Source organism: Plectropomus leopardus, chromosome 4 (genome assembly GCF_026936395.1).
Source record: "Plectropomus leopardus strain MGB_pleo_1.0 chromosome 4, ASM2693639v1, whole genome shotgun sequence".
Lineage (NCBI taxonomy): Eukaryota > Metazoa > Chordata > Actinopteri > Perciformes > Serranidae > Plectropomus > Plectropomus leopardus.
Genome location: NC_142179.1, coordinates 39,160,316 through 39,176,263, shown reverse-complemented (window position 1 = coordinate 39,176,263; position 15,948 = coordinate 39,160,316). Strand labels below are relative to the sequence as shown.

The 15,948-nt window shown below is 41.2% G+C and overlaps 1 protein-coding gene across 3 annotated transcripts in view; it reads left to right on the top strand.

Moving 5' to 3' along the window:
• zfr (zinc finger RNA binding protein) overlaps positions 1 to 15,948 on the top strand; it is a 57,936-nt gene that overhangs the window by 3,256 nt on the left and 38,732 nt on the right. The gene's annotated exons all lie outside the window — the stretch shown is intronic.

The following is a 15,948-nucleotide window of genomic DNA, read 5'->3' as shown; positions in this document are numbered from 1 at the left end:
GTAGGTTACAGAGTAGAAAGTATGTATACTCCTAATATCTAGCCTATTACAATGGCTTTTTGACTGATAGGTTGTTAGACTCTGTTAAGGGACATCAGACTCAATTGAACTTTTTTTCTGGGTGCAATTTTGGCACCCCCCTTGGGATGGCACCCTACACTTAAAAAAAAAAAAAAAAAAAATTAAATGTCGACTTTAAATTTATTTTGTCAACCCGTTCCACATGATTGTATTAGGTTGGTTAAAAGTAAATATGTTAAGTTGATCTAATTAATAAACTTGTATTACAATAACACAGCGACTTTGAATTGAACCAACTAAAAAATAAACTTTGAAAAACCTGAAATTCTCAATCTTAATATTTTTAATACATAATTTAATTTAAAAATGTAATACATAATAAATAGTAAACTGAATATCCTTAGGCTGTGGATTTTGTTGGGAAATGTCAGGAAATGGTCAGAAATGTCAATCAGTCTCCCGAAGCCAAACTGACTAACATAGATTAACAGATACTGAAAACATTTTTTAGTTGCAGTCCTACATAAAATACACTATACCTCAAAATGGTGCAAAATGGTCTCACTAATAGTTGTTAACTGCCTTGATGCAGCATAAAACATCCAACAATGGAAAAGTACAAAACATCATTGGTCTGTATTATGGTCCAACAATACAATAGGCATGTAGTTTTCAATGTTTTTTTTTTTTTTAATCTAAGTATTGTTTTAACCATCTAACAACACACTTGCTGCTGTCAATGTGTATTTTAGCTTGCATGTGAATAACATGTAATGTAATATAAATGTAATATAAGCAACATGGCCTGACAATCCCATCCAATCTCCCTGCAGTTGCTTTTGGTGCAGTGATGTCACAAAAAAAATCTTCCTGGTGGGGATGGTTTTAGTTTTCCAAAAAAATGGCAAGTCATATTTATGAGTGTATTTTTTTTGTTTTGTTTTGTTTTGGCCAAAAATGTAATTTTGCCTATTTCACACAACATCAAATCAGTGGTTGGCTCATGTATACATGAAATCCAGTTGAAGGAAGAGCTTCTAAAGTACTTCAAAGGCTTTTAGTTCCTGAGGATAACTGAGGGTCAGTGTGTATATTACACCTATTAAGAGTGCACATGCAGAGGTGATCTCTCCCAACTCACGCAGAACTTCAGCACCCTTGATCACTATTCCAGCATCCACTGGAGGAGTGGTGGCATCACCTGGCTGATGCTGTTAGATGCCAAGGATGAGATGTTCAAGCTCCCTCTGAGCAACTGCAATATAAGCATCCTTTTCAAAGAAGAGGAAGAAAGGACAAACCATGAAATCACAGACAGATATTGTAGAATTCAATTGAGTAACATTTACATTTCAGTTTTCCCTTTAATGAAAATAGCATGATACTTCAAACAGTGCTATGTGATTAAAAATAAGGTGTATTGCTGGGTGACTGTAGTTAATTCTTTAGAGATAAATTTGATACGTAGTACACTCAAAAAGCACTTGCCATAATTTTTTGTTACTTTTAATAAAAATGGACATTTCCCATTTTCTTTACATTGTGTCAGCAAGTTTCCTAATATTTTCATGTATATTGATGTGGTTGATACAATATTAGAAAAAAACTTTTCAATATAATGCACTCCTGTGCACAACCACCAGCTACCACCTCGTTAATAAATGTTAAGTAGAATTTAGACTTGAGTAGATTTCTGGTTTTGAAAGTCTGGTCTGATATACATGCTTCAACCATTTGATTTTTTTTGAGAGAAATGCAGAGTGGCTCGTAAACAGGAACCCCGGGATAGCCCATTTGCTCAACACATAATGTTCCTCTTGGAAGTGGCTGAGTCACGTTTGACACCTAGTGGGGAAATTTGGTGTTTCCGGTCTGGTAGATTGCATGGATTTGGTTTAATACAGGTAGAAACCTAACTATTAAAATGACCTACCAGGTATTCTTTAAACAGGATGTCTGGGTCTTTCTTCAGGTTGATACAAAGGGCCCGGGGATGCATTCCCTCCTTTTTTCAGCTGTTTCATTCTAAAAGAAAAGAACGGTTATACTATAAGACTGCACATGGATTACACACATAATATGCTTCACATTTGTATTGACCTGTACAAAATGACCAACTATTCCTCACATGCACATAAATGGTTATGTCGGCAAACACAATAACCACTACATTCGGCAAGGAAAAAGAGTCAAGCATTTTCCTTTTTTGTTTTCTTTCACATCCCAATAGTGAACTTTTTAACCCAAGCATTTCACAACCCTCACTACTGAATAAATCTAAAAGGTGGGACCTCAAGTTTTAGTGAGGCTCAGGGAAATGTCATCGTTTATGTAAGCAAAGCAAGATGTCTTTTGCTCATTCCAAATTGGGGATGTTAATGATTAATCATTCAATAACCATGAAGAATTTAACCAATTGAAAATCTTTAAATCGACGATCAGAAATGGGCACAGATGTATCAAAAATACCTAACAATTTCAGTTTACAGATGCTTTTAAAATATGTCAAAATAAAATATAAAATACTGGTATGAGATAAAGTACTTAAAGTACATGTAGTTTGTAATTAGAAAAAAAACAAAGACATTATATACAAAAAGGAATTTATATAAATCTTTTTGTCTGATTTAGGTTATCATTTGAGTAACTTGTTCATCTATTATTTTAACTCCTAATGTAGCCTACTCTGAGCATTGAGCATATATCAAGTCAGTGGATCAAACAATTTTGTAATGGTCCAACATATTTGACTTATTAGTTATGATTAAATGATAATCTATTGATAAGGCAGCCAACTACTGATTAAACAGCCATCCATCCATCCATTTTTTAGCTGCTTATCCAAGGCCAGGTCACGGGGGCAAGAGGCTAAGCAGAGCACTCCATATGTCAATAATGCGATCCCTTAACACATCTTCAGTCACTGATGAGTGTTTGAATTGCAAGGCATTTATTTGAAAGAAGCACAGGAACTATTATTTTTTAGCAACAATCACCTGACAATTCTATACTTATTGGGCGTGTTCACAGGTGTGATTGTTGGTTTCTTACTGTTAATTATTCCCTATTCCTGACAATACAGACTAGTTTACATCGACTTATTCAAATTCCATAATGTCTTCAAAACATACCTCTGCGTTTGGGGCCAATAGCAGCCAAATTTTCTCCCTGCAGAGCCTCCCTTCTTCTTGAACACCTTGATGACTTGGTCACTGTGTTGGTCAAGTTGTGCAAGGAACTTTGAGAACAGACTACAGCAGTAGTAATCCCTACAAATTCTGCTTCCACATAAAAAAAATTACGTCCACAAACAGTGGTATTAGTGGTACCTTTTAAAACATCCAAACTTAGATTAAGGGTTTCCCATTTTCTGCCATTTTTCTTATTTAGGTACAATCCTGTAACTGCCTGAGGTACTGAGAGACTTCAGTAGAGATGTTCTCAAAAGATTGTATGTAAAGCAGAATATGCTCTAAACAACTCAAGTGTTTTCAGTACCATGACCACACTTAACACAAAATGTTGCATATAAAAATGTAGTCATTTCCATAAGATACTTGAATCCTGCAATCAAACTTTTTCACTCTTTGCAATTTACAATTAAAACATTATGTAGCACATGACAAAAGATATTGATTATAGCCAATTTGAGATGCATTTCATACCTCTGCCACAGTGAACAGTCCTGGCCATCTTCTCTTGAACTCTACGATCATTGGCTTGTCTCTGATGGCCTCTTGCCCCCTGTATTCAAAGGCCACCTTCTCTTTGACAACTTTATCATTATGTCTCCTTGTGACTTCAGATAACAATGCCAGTCTTTCACCTTCAAGACTATCCTGTATCTCTCCAGCAGGATAGGGAGTACAAAAATTTACCTCTGCTTTTCTGGGTTTTTTGACATCGTAGGCAAGCTGACATCTTTCTGCTGGTTTGTGCTTAAGGGAATTAATGCTCAGTTCTAGGCAACCCAAGTTTCTAAGCTCTGTCCTATAGTTTGCCATGTTGTACTCTAAGCTTATCTTCCATCTGTAGAAACCACTGGCAGATCCCTGTTCTCTTAAACATGGATGGTGCTTAATTAAGGCTTCTGCAACAGATTCTATTTCCAAGTGTGAAGGATATGCCTTGAACTTGCTCAGCCAGACTTTCCAAAATGTCTGATTTAAGTTTGCGACTAGGGTTCAGAAGAGCATTTGATCTGAAGGTCTAGTTTGCACTATGAAGCTGCAGATCAATGAAGTAGGGAGCAGATAAAGACTATCACAACCAGGATCTGAGTTTCAAAATTTTAACACAAGCCGTGCTTTTGAACAACAAGATGTGCCTATTTTACCTAAACAGTTTAAAGTGCCTTTAATGATACACTGACTTGTAATAGGTTTCAATGGTTTCTCTGTCTCAGCCACTAGGGCCTCCCAATGCTTGTATAAAATGTTAATTTTGGGAGCAGGTCATATTGTAGATCAAGGATCTTCAAATAAATACGCTATTCAGTAGCAAGAGAGAGTAATTAAGGTGCAAGTTTTGATCATTCCTGTTGAGTGCAGCACTTTGGCCAGACAGGAGGGAGTACGAATCATCAACGCACCATCATTCAACACTTGAAACATTGCAACACTCATTCATTCATTTCCGCCCGCTTATCCTAGGCCGGGTCAAGGGGGCAACAAGCTAATCAGAGCACTCCAGATGCCCCTCTCCCCAGCAGCCCTTTCCAATTCCTCCTGGGGGACCCCAAGGCGTTCTCAGGCCAGATAAGATATGTAATACCTCTAGCGTGTTCTGGGTCTGCCCCGGGGCCTCCCACCAGTAGGACATGTCAGAACAACTCCAACAGGAGGCACCCAGGAGGCATTCTGATCGGATGCCCGAACCACCTCAGCTTTAACACAAAGGAGCACCGGCTGTACTTCAAGCTCCTAACCCTATCTCTAAAGCTGAGTCCGGCCACCCTCTTGAGGAAGCTCATTTTGACTGCTTCTATCCGCAATCTTATTCTTTCTGTCACTACCCAGAGCTCATGACCATAGTAGAGGACTGGAACATAGATGGTAGGGCTGCTCAATTATGGCAAAAATAATAATCCTGATTATTTTGATTGATATTGAAATCACGATTATTTAACAATTATTTAACATGATTACTCATTGGCCTTTAGAATGTCATGCAATTATTGAATAACAACTCTGGGGTTTATTTTTAACGCTGGATGTTCTTTAAATACAAGGCCCGGACGGAACCTGCATTGTTCCTCCTAAAATCAAGGTTCGACAATCGGTCGGAGCCTCCTTTCCGGTACCCTGGAGTAGACTTTCCCTGGGAGGCTGAGTAATGTGATACCCTGATTTTGAAGCACACCCTCTGGCCCCCCTTTTTTTGAAAATGGTAACCACAACCCCATACGGCCACTCCACAGGCACCGTACCCAACCTCCACGTGACATTGAACAGGCCTGTCAGCAAAGACAGCCCTACAATGTCCATAGACTTCAGCATTGCAGGGTGAATCTCATCCACACTTGGCGCCTTGCCACTGAGATGCTTTGAGCTTCAGCGACCTCTGCCCAGGAATATGGATGAAGGTTCCCCCGAGTCTTCAGACTCTGCCTCCTTCATGGAGGATGTAAAGGCAGGGTTCAGGAGTTCCTTGGTGTTCCTTCCACCGTGCGACAGTATCCCCATCCGGGTCAGCAGTTCTCCCCTACTGAGGACAGCCTGAGACAAGCCCTGCTTCCCCTTCCGGAGACGTCTCACGCTTTGCCAGAACTTCCTGCAGGCCGATCAAAAGTCCTCCTCTATGGCCTCCCTGAACTCCTCCCACACCCAAATTTTTGCTTTGGAGACACTTCTGCTGCAGCCCTTCTGGCCAACCGGTACCTGTCGGCTGTTTCTGGAGACCCCCCGGCCAACAAAGCCCAGAAAGCCTCCTTTTTCAGCCTGAAGGCCGCCTTCACCACTCCTCCTTGCCACCACGACAGGCACCAATGACCCTCTGACCACATCTTCTAGAAGCCGCCTCTACAATGGAGGTTTGAACAAGGACCACTCGGATTCCATGTCCCCATCCTCCCCCAGGATGCACGAAAAGTTCCTCCAGAGGTGCGAGTTGAAGATCTTGTGGACAGGGGCCTCTGCCAGACATTCCCAGTTCACCCTCACGCCTCCACCATATGTTAACAAAAAAGAGAGTCTGGTCATTCATTTGGAACTGGTTTTGCGCCGTCGGATCGCCAACAAACCACAGTCCGCTGCCAAGTTTATTTAAGGCTGTTGCAATTAAAGGCAGCAGCACAACCGCTTTATTTCATCATCTCATAACGAGGCAGCAGCTGAGGGGAAAAATGTGTCTCACTCTGAGATGCACAAGCAGCCGGTAAAAAGCAGCCTACACTAGTGTAAGCATTTTCCCGCTGTGTCCTGTATGACAGGACAGCGACCTGTTGCGAATCTGCAGTGTTTCCCTACAATGTTAACGAGACTAGAGGACCCCTGCCAGGCCTGAACATTAGTGAGGTTTGCGTAGGATGGCAAAGTACACTGTATCTTAATCCTTAGGAGGTACAAGCATAGTTGCCAACCCTCCCGATTTTCCCATGTCACCTTGGTCCATGTCCTCCCAGCGTCCCATCTCTTCCGTATTTCTCCCAATTTAGAGCCCACCGACCACGTGCCTAATCTCCACGGTGGAACGGGGGTCACGTTGGTCCCAATATACAAAAGAGGGAAATTTGAAGGAATATCCAACAGCAGCTGGTTTAGAAAGTAAATGCTGAAAATGCACAAAAGTAGTTATTGTTTTGTTTTTGTGAAACGTGCTTAAAAAGACTGTGCGCCTTGTGTGTGTACGCATATTGATACTAGCTTTTGCCACACATTCCTGTCCGAACCAAAGTAATTGAGCCCAAGTGATTCATTTTACTATTTTCAAAAAGTGGGCCTAATAAAAACAAACATCACACCTGGCTGGTCACACAGCTGATCGATAGATCCATCAGAGCAGGGTGAGAGCAGCGCAGTGACAGACCTATTATCTAGCTCAGGCATGTCAAACTGGTCCACAGGGGGGCCGGTGTGGCTGCAGGTTTTTGTGCCAACCAACCAAGAGCACACAGTTTGACCAATCAACTGTCTGAAGACGGAGATCAGTTGATTAAATGAGTCAAGTCTGGTGTGCTGCTACTTGGTTGGAAACAAAACCTGCAGCCACACCGGCCCCCCTGTGGACCAGTTTGACATGCCTGATCTAGCTGCTCTGTGCTGTTATTGTTGTTATCAGGGGCAGATTTAGTGATTTGGGGGCCTGGTGTCCCATCGCAATTGCCTTGCTTTACTTACTTTACTTTACCCCATTCTCTAACTTGGAGTGTTGTTGGGCTATTGGCAGCTCTAGAAGAATGCTGCTGTTCTCTAAACCCTCAATGTAACTAATATAAACTAGTGCAGGTGATGTAGAAACACACTAAACGCTGTTACTGATACTGTTGTGCTGCATATTGCTAAAGATATGATACAAATGAATTTATGTAAATGTGTTTTGTGAAATTATTGCAGCCTTCAGTGTTAAAGACAAGGTTGCAGCTCGCTAATTAACCCCCAAAAGGAAATTAAGTTTACTATATTAACAGAAGGAATATTGAGTTTGCCTTTAATTTTTAATGCCTAAATCAAAAGCAAAAATAGTTTTGAGTAATTTCTTTGTCATTTGTAGTTTGTTTTAAGGAAGGAAAATAAATCTGTTAAAATCGTAATAGGCTTTAGTGTGAAAAAATTGGAGATTTTATTTTTAGGCCATATTGCGCTGCCCTACCCTCAATATATGCTTGGTTTACCAGGTCTGTCCACCAGCCTTCCCCGCCACCTGATTCAACTCACCACCAGGTGGTGATCAGTTGACAGGTCTGCTCCTCTCTTCACCCGAGTTTCCAAGACATACAGCTGTAGATCGGATGATACGACTACAAAATCGATCAGCGATCTTTGGCCTAGGGAGCTCTGGTACCAAGTGCACTTATGAACATCCCTTTGCTCTAACATGGTGCTCGTTATGGACAATCCATGACTGGCAAAGAAGTCCAATAACAAAACACCACTTGGGTTCAGATGGCTGGCCGTTCCTCCCAATCACACCCCTCCAGGTTTCTCCGTCATTGCCCACGTTAGCGTTGAAGTCCCCTAGAAGAACTATGGAGTCCCAAGTCGGCACCCTTTCCAGGGCACAGCCGAGAAACTCCAAAAGGAACAGGTACTCTCAACGGACGTTTGGAGCACACACACACACACACACACACACACACACACACACACACACACACACACACACACACACACACACACACACACACACACACACAGTCAGCGACCTCCTCTCCGCGACACATAGTCGCATCGAGGCGACCCTCTTGTTCCCTGGGGTAAACTCCAACACAGCCCCTCTCCAGGGGTATGGATGCAGAACCAGTGTGTGGGGTTGAGTCCAACTTTATCTAGTTGGTACAGCTTCACCTCCCACACCAGCTGTGGCTCCTTCCCCACCAGAGAGGTAACATTCCACGTCCCTAGAACTATTATGCAAGTTGAGGACAGACAAGCCTGGGGTCCCGCCTCTGTCTGCCACCCAGCACACAAGGCACCCTACCATGCTTCCTTTCCCTGCGAGTGGTGGGCCCACAGGGTGGCGTGGCATCTATTTTCTTAAGGCTGAGCCCAACCGGGCCCCATGGGGCCCTAAGGGCCTGGCCACCAGACGCTCGGGGAGGTACCCATATCCTGAGAACGTCCTTTCATCATGGTCTTCTCTGAACTGCTCTTAGTCTGACCCTTCCCCCATGTCCACCATCGGAGAGTGGTGTTATTGAGTTATGTTATTGGTCTGCTAACCTAATAACAGCAAATATATTGTTTTTTTAAAACTCAGTTTCTACTTGCATGCAAACACGTAGTTATTCCTGTACCTGCTTCACTTTTATTGTGAACCAGCTTAATCGCTGTTGGAAAGCTTTTATTATGAAGCCGCAGCATGAAATGATTTGGTTTGTATCACTGCAGTAACTTAAACTGCTGTGAGACGACTGAGAGGGATTAGTCACCAGTAAAATAAGCATATCTGAAAGTACAGACAGAAACGATAGGATAACACTTGACTCGGTTACAAAGCAGCATATTTAGAGCTTAATACTGACAAGTAAGCTAACAGTAAAAACATAAGTAGTAAGAGTATAACGTTATATATATATATATATATATATACCAACTTCGGTATGGTATTCCAAATTAACAAATGTTTACAGTTTGGTGTGGCTCGGCGGGGAAAAAAAGAAGGAAAAAAATGACTTGGTTCATGTTAAAGTTAGCTAACAATGCTTTGTGATTAAAAACATCAATATTATGTAAAGATAGAAATAGACATAATTACGTAGACTTTATTAAAAAAAAATTTAACTTAACAAACGTATTTTATGTAAAGTGAAAAAAAAAGACAAACCACCTAATTTACATTTTTGAGTGTAGACAGTCGCCTATGTTGCCCGTAGACTACATATAAAGATTGACGACATGACAGCTCCCCCCAGTGAACTTTTCAATCTGGCTCACCCCCTGGTGTCTGTCTGCAGTAAAGCCTGCCCCTCCACGTTAGTGAATGGGACATAGGCCAAACTATGGGACACAGGCCAAACTGGACTGCGGGACCGCAGGCCGTATTGATTCTAGTTTTTACACATATAGTATGTACATAAATAAGAGAGAACAAGCCCAAGTAGTCTCTTATATATAAAAATCGACCAGTGTGACGGTCTGCAGACAGACAGAGAACGCCAGTTGGCAGCAGCGTACAATGTACAGTGGTGTACACGGTATCCACAGCCAGTAATGAAATGTGAAGCACAGTGGTAAACAGTGTCCAATTTCTTAAGGCACTGATCAGGTGCATTCATAAAGAGCAGATCAGCATAATCCAACAAAGGTAAAAATATTGCCGAAATCAAGTGTTTCCTTGACTGAAGTGAGAAACAGGAATTATTCCTAAAAAAGAAACTTAATTTGATCTTCAGCTTAGAAACAAAGTTATCAATGTGAGGTTTGAATGACAAAGTTTGGTCAATAATAATACCAAGATATTTATAGGTGTTTACCATTTCAATTTCAACTCCTTGCACAGTTAGGATCTTAGGAAGAGAAGATGGAGCTTTTTTTCACTTAAAAAGAGCATGACTTTAGATTTGTCTGAATTTTAAACAAGCTTGAGTTTAGTCAAATGGGACTGAACAACATCAAAGGCAGACTGCAGAAACATTGAGTTTGGACTGCGGAGGGGGATGAGCAGGAGATAACGGTGTCATCTGCCTAAAAATGAAAAGCAGCATTTGATAAATTGTCACAAAGATTATTCACATATATGGTGAACAACACTGGACTTAATATGGAGCCCTGGGCATGCCTTTTAATACAGGGAAGAAGGCAGAAGAAGACCTCAGCAAACTGGACACACTGTGTTCTATCAGACAAGTAATTTGTGAACCAACTTACAGCATGACCAGATAGCCCGATATTACAGAGCCTATCCACCAGGATGACATGATTGTCTAAGTCAAAAGCTTTTGAAAGGTCAAGAAAGAGAGCAGCACAATATTTTTTGCAGTCAAATGCATCAATAAAGTCAACAGCAGCATATCCATAGCCCAAAGATCAAACATAAGTGCTACAAATGCATTAGAACATAAAATGTGATAAAGTTTTATTTTCTTCCATGGTTAGAAAAAGGTCCAACAATGTCTGTTTCACCGCAAAGAAGAACGTTTGTGCCAATCCTTGCAGCTGTATTTATACCCTACTAGGGCTGTACCATATTTTGTCCGATATCCAAAAGTTTTCCACACTGCTGATTAGGGCTGCAACTAACGATTATTCTGGTATCAATTAATTGGTCAATTCATTTTTTCGATTAATCGATTACTCGGATTTTAAAAAAATAAAAATAGAAATAATACTAAAATTAGCATTTTTTTTCTCCCATCACTTTATTCAAAAACAGATTATCATTGACAACAGTACAAAAAGTGCAGTGCATAAACAGGTGGTTGCTTAAATATCCCTGAGCTGTCAAAATAATATTAAATTATAAATAACTACAGAATCAAATATGGAACATTTAAAAAACTAAATGTTGACAGCTTTTACAGCATACTGTTACCTTTCCTTACTTTTAAACTGAACATATGTGGTTTTTTGTCAAGACTTACCTTCCCTGAAGGTCTCCTCCTCCTCACTTTCACTTTAGATGCTGCATCATAACTGTCATGCTCTTGTGCTGTGCTGTGTCACTTTTGTATATTTTGTAGCTAACGCACTTCCTCGTTTTGCGTGACGTGAAGTGCTCCCCAACTATCGAAGTTTTCGGATGAAACGTTCTCTCTGCCTCCACCATACCTCTTCATAACACCGGCTTCTCCGGCATGCATGTGACGTAAAAATCGCGCGACACAACAAATCGATAATTTTATTTGTTGCCAACACATTTAATAATCGATTATAATCGATTTTAACGATTCGTTGTTGCAGCCCTACTGCTTGATGGATATCAATGGATCATTACACCACTTCCTACACTTAGGGCTCTAGCCTGCAACCAAAAAGGTTGAATATGAAACCATTCTTTTGAGTGTGTGAATTAAAAAAAAATGTAAATGGTTGCTTTATGCAAGTTCATGATGCAGCCCAGAGTGACAGCAATCTCTTATGAATGGATCAAATGTGGGTTACACATGCATATATGTAGGGCTGGGCGATATGGAAAATAGTCTTATCACGATCATTTTTTTCATATCAGTCGATATTAATATATATTACGATATACATCTAATCACTCTTTCTGTCGAGCTTCAAGGTTCCCCTGTACTCCTAGGTTAATTTTGGTCTAAATGTTTATTTTCTGTCAGACACTGAACACAAAATGTACTGTAGAACATGCATCACCAACTGGCAGACCTATTCAACTAAAATTCAAAGAGGTCCAGTTACTAAAATTTCCTCCCAGCAAAGGTCCGAACCTCATACCTTAAATCAATATCACCGTTAATCAAACATTTTACTTTGCCCTCATAGTTCACTGACACAGTTTCATCAGTTTCAACATATGATTGATTATTATTTTTTAAACTTTCCAGCATTATATAAAAATGAAAAGCTCCATCTTAAGCAAACTTCAGGTAAATTTAAGCCCATTGTGCTGATAATAAGCCAACCTCTCCTGACTGCAGGACTCTGACTTCAACTGCTGTGACATGTCTTTGCTATTAATCATTTTACTCAGGGAAAAAACAACAACTTTTGAGTACGCCTACTTCTACTATAGCTGTCAACAGCTTGCCAACATTCCCAGTTAGAGAAAGGGTGAAAATAAGATAATGTTTCTAAATAATTCCATCCAAAGTCCGATTTAAACCTGAAACGAACAAGTAGTCTTTAGATGTCTAAAGAAGGCACTTTCCAACTGATATGAGGAGAAGCTCCGCTCTGTTCTGTTTCTATCTCACTGCACTGCTGACGGACCATCAGCTCTTTGATCCGCAATAATGAAACCCTGTGGAAGCACATACGACTTGGTTGTCAAACACTCTGTATTCTAGAATCAAAGTCGTTCACTGCATTTGGTTCGTTGTGGCTCTATTCTCATTGGCTGTCCGTGTTGTCTGTCAAAACACGGCTAGAATGCATTCTATCGATGTTCTATCTACGTCTTATATTTCAATAAAGGAAAAGTTATTTTGCGTTTGATATCGTTATCATTTTATCGCCCAGCCCTACATGTATGTCTGGTATATGAAATGTTTGTATCCTCACTGAGATGTATTTTTTTTATAAACTATGGTCATATGACCATATATTTCGCAACGTCCAGGCGTTGTCACACTCCCTCTTCTCCTTTCAGATCTCATATTCTTAGAACTGAAACTGCTATTGGCAGAATGTTACCAGCAGAAGCACCAGGTGTTTTTGCCTTAACAACTTCAGTAATATCTGCTGTGTGTGTATCTGCTGCTGATTTAGTGAGGTAAATAAACTCTGTACTTATGTTGAACACCAGTTAAAGTGTCGAGATATCTGATAGTGCAGCTGCCTGTCAGCTGTCACCTTGCCGTTTACACAAGAAGCGTATTCCTTCACACCGGTGAGCAAGTCTTTCTTCTCCCCTACTGTTTTTAAATCAAATAGAGCACTCTGCTCTGTTTAAACATAGCTGACAAATATGTGGAAACATGGGACACATTTTTTTTTCATTTATCATCAGCAGATCATTTATATCATATCTAACATAGATTCTGTATTGTTCAATATAGATTATTGGTGAATCTGTAAGGTTTGCTCACGTAAAAATAAAACAGCCACTACAACTATTGGCGCAGATTGAGAACTGCCACAGACCTTGAGGCCGTGGCTCGTCCAGTGGGAACGGCCTTATTTCTCAACTTCACACAGAAAGGAAATGGGCAGCACTGCACTGAAAATCAGCAAGCTTTGCAGCACTAGTGCATTCAGTGTAATGCTGCATATGAGAGCGAGACCTACTATAGTGTTCAACACAGTAGCCTCCCAAGACTGTGTGCTCAGCCCCCTCGTGTTCACACTGTACACCCATGACTGCACTCACAGACATCAGGAGAACTCTATTGTGATGTATGCAGACTACGACACCATCATTAGCTGTATTATAAACAACAATGGGAGTTCATACTGGGAGGAAATCTTGCAGAGTGGTGCACAGAGAACAACATACTGCTCAACGTCAGTAAAACCAAGGAGCTGATTGTTGATTTAAGAAAGAAGGAGGCAAAGACACACACCCCTGTCTACATCAGTGAACAGCTGTAGGTTCCGTGGAATAACTATCACTGAGAACCTATCTTGATCGTCACACATCACCACCCAGGTTAAAAAAGCACAAAAAAGGCTCTACTTCCTACGGAAACTTAAGAAGGCTAAATTCCAGATCCTGGATAACTTCTACAGAGGAGCAATAGAAAGCATACTGACTGGAAGCATCACCAACTGGCATGGTTCGTGCACAGCCCAAGACAGGAAGGCTCTACTGCGAGTGATTAAAACTGCCCAGAACATCACTGGTTCCCATCTCCAGGGCATCAGTGACCTCGGTGAAGTGAGATGTCTGCATAGAGCCCAAAGGATACTGAAAGACAGCAGCCACCCCAGCCGCAGCCTGTTCACCCTGCTGCCATCTGGAAAAAGATAAGAAGTATCTGCTGCCGAACAAACCAGACTACAGAGCAGCTTCTTTCCCCAGGCTGTGAGACTCCTCAACTCCTCCTTCGACGCCAAAAAGATGTAGCAGGATTTAGAGACAACTTCAATTTAATTTCTTCTCAAACCACGTTTAAGAAAAAGGACAACAAAAAAGAGCAAAAACTGTGTTGCCTTCTGACTTTTCAGCTCTACCAAGAAAGCTGCTGCCTCCCTTCTGATGGACCAAAACTGCTCCAGAACCCTGCTTTTGCTGAGCCATCTCACATTGTTGTGCAGCAAAAGATCATCAGCATTTGCTTCAACATCTCTGAAGAATTCCCTGAGCATGCGATGCTGATAGGAAGAGGATGCCCTGAGAAAATTCCACTGACAGGTGTATTTTAATGCTCATCTGACAGGGTGGAGCAGAGGACAGACTGGTGATTTATGCAGTGGTATGCAATGAGCTCAGGATTGTCTTCTTTCAGTCTTGCTACAGCTCCTCTCTCTCTCCTTATAAAGGCAGGGGCTCCATCTGTGGTGAAAGAAACCACTTGTTTTGGCTCTATTCCTCGCTCTCCTTAATGGCCAGGTAGATGTCCTCTCCTCTTGTACTTGTCTGAAGGGGAGTAACATCTAGCAGGTCCTTACAGAACACTTTCTGGTCTTTGTTGAAGAACCTGACATAAACTAACAACTGAGCATTGTCAGACACATCAGTGAACTCATCTACAGCCAAGCCTACACATGGTGCCTCATGGATGGCTTCATGCAGCTGGGCTAGTACATCCTGTGTTAATATCTCACTTTTCTTTGGGGCTGATGATGCTGACATACGTATTTGCTTTATTTTGTTACATAGTGCTTGTTTCCCCCCCGGTAAATGTTTTTTTGTCTTGAACATTCATGAGCACGTTGTTGGGCAGTGAATGAGTGGGTGAAGATCCTGGTGGACTGATCATACTGGGCTCTGAGTCTGCTTATTTTCTGTGACTTCAGCTCAGACGTAAGCGGGTATGCTCAATCGAAATCTTTGTGTTTTGTGTCATAGTGGCGCTTCACATTGCCACTTTTAATGAGCGCTACAGTCTCTGAGCATATCAGACACAGTGGTTTTGTGCTGTGGGAGGGAAGAATGAACAGAAATGAGTCCGTCCATTCTGGATTGAAAGCTCTATTTTCACTATCAACTTTTCTTTTCTTAGATAGTGCCATTTGTGTTTTTTTGTTGTTGTCTCCAACTCACTGGTCTTATCGTCTTTGTTTCCCTCTCTGCTTCCGTTCTTCTGTTTCCCTCCCTGCTTCCGACTCACTCACATGATCGTCTTGTTTCTCTCCCTGCTTCCGCTCGTCTTGTTTCTTTCCCTGCTTCTGATCGTCTGTTTCTCTCCCCGCCTCCAAATCACTCGATTACTCGTCTGATCGTCTTTCTCTCTCTCTCTATTACTTTCTTTATCATTCTTTCTGTCTTTCTGTCATCCTTTCATCTGTCATTTGCCTCTTAACTTTTGACTGTGCCGCTATGTTTACTGCCTGGAATGCAGAGACTTGATTGGCTGAGTAGCATCATGTGGGATGGTTGAACTCGTATGCGATTGGTCAGTTCATTTCCTGATCTTAACCGGCGCAGCTTTTCTAGTGTTTGCTGTGAACACTAGAAAAGCTGCACCGGTCAAAATTGAAGTATCCC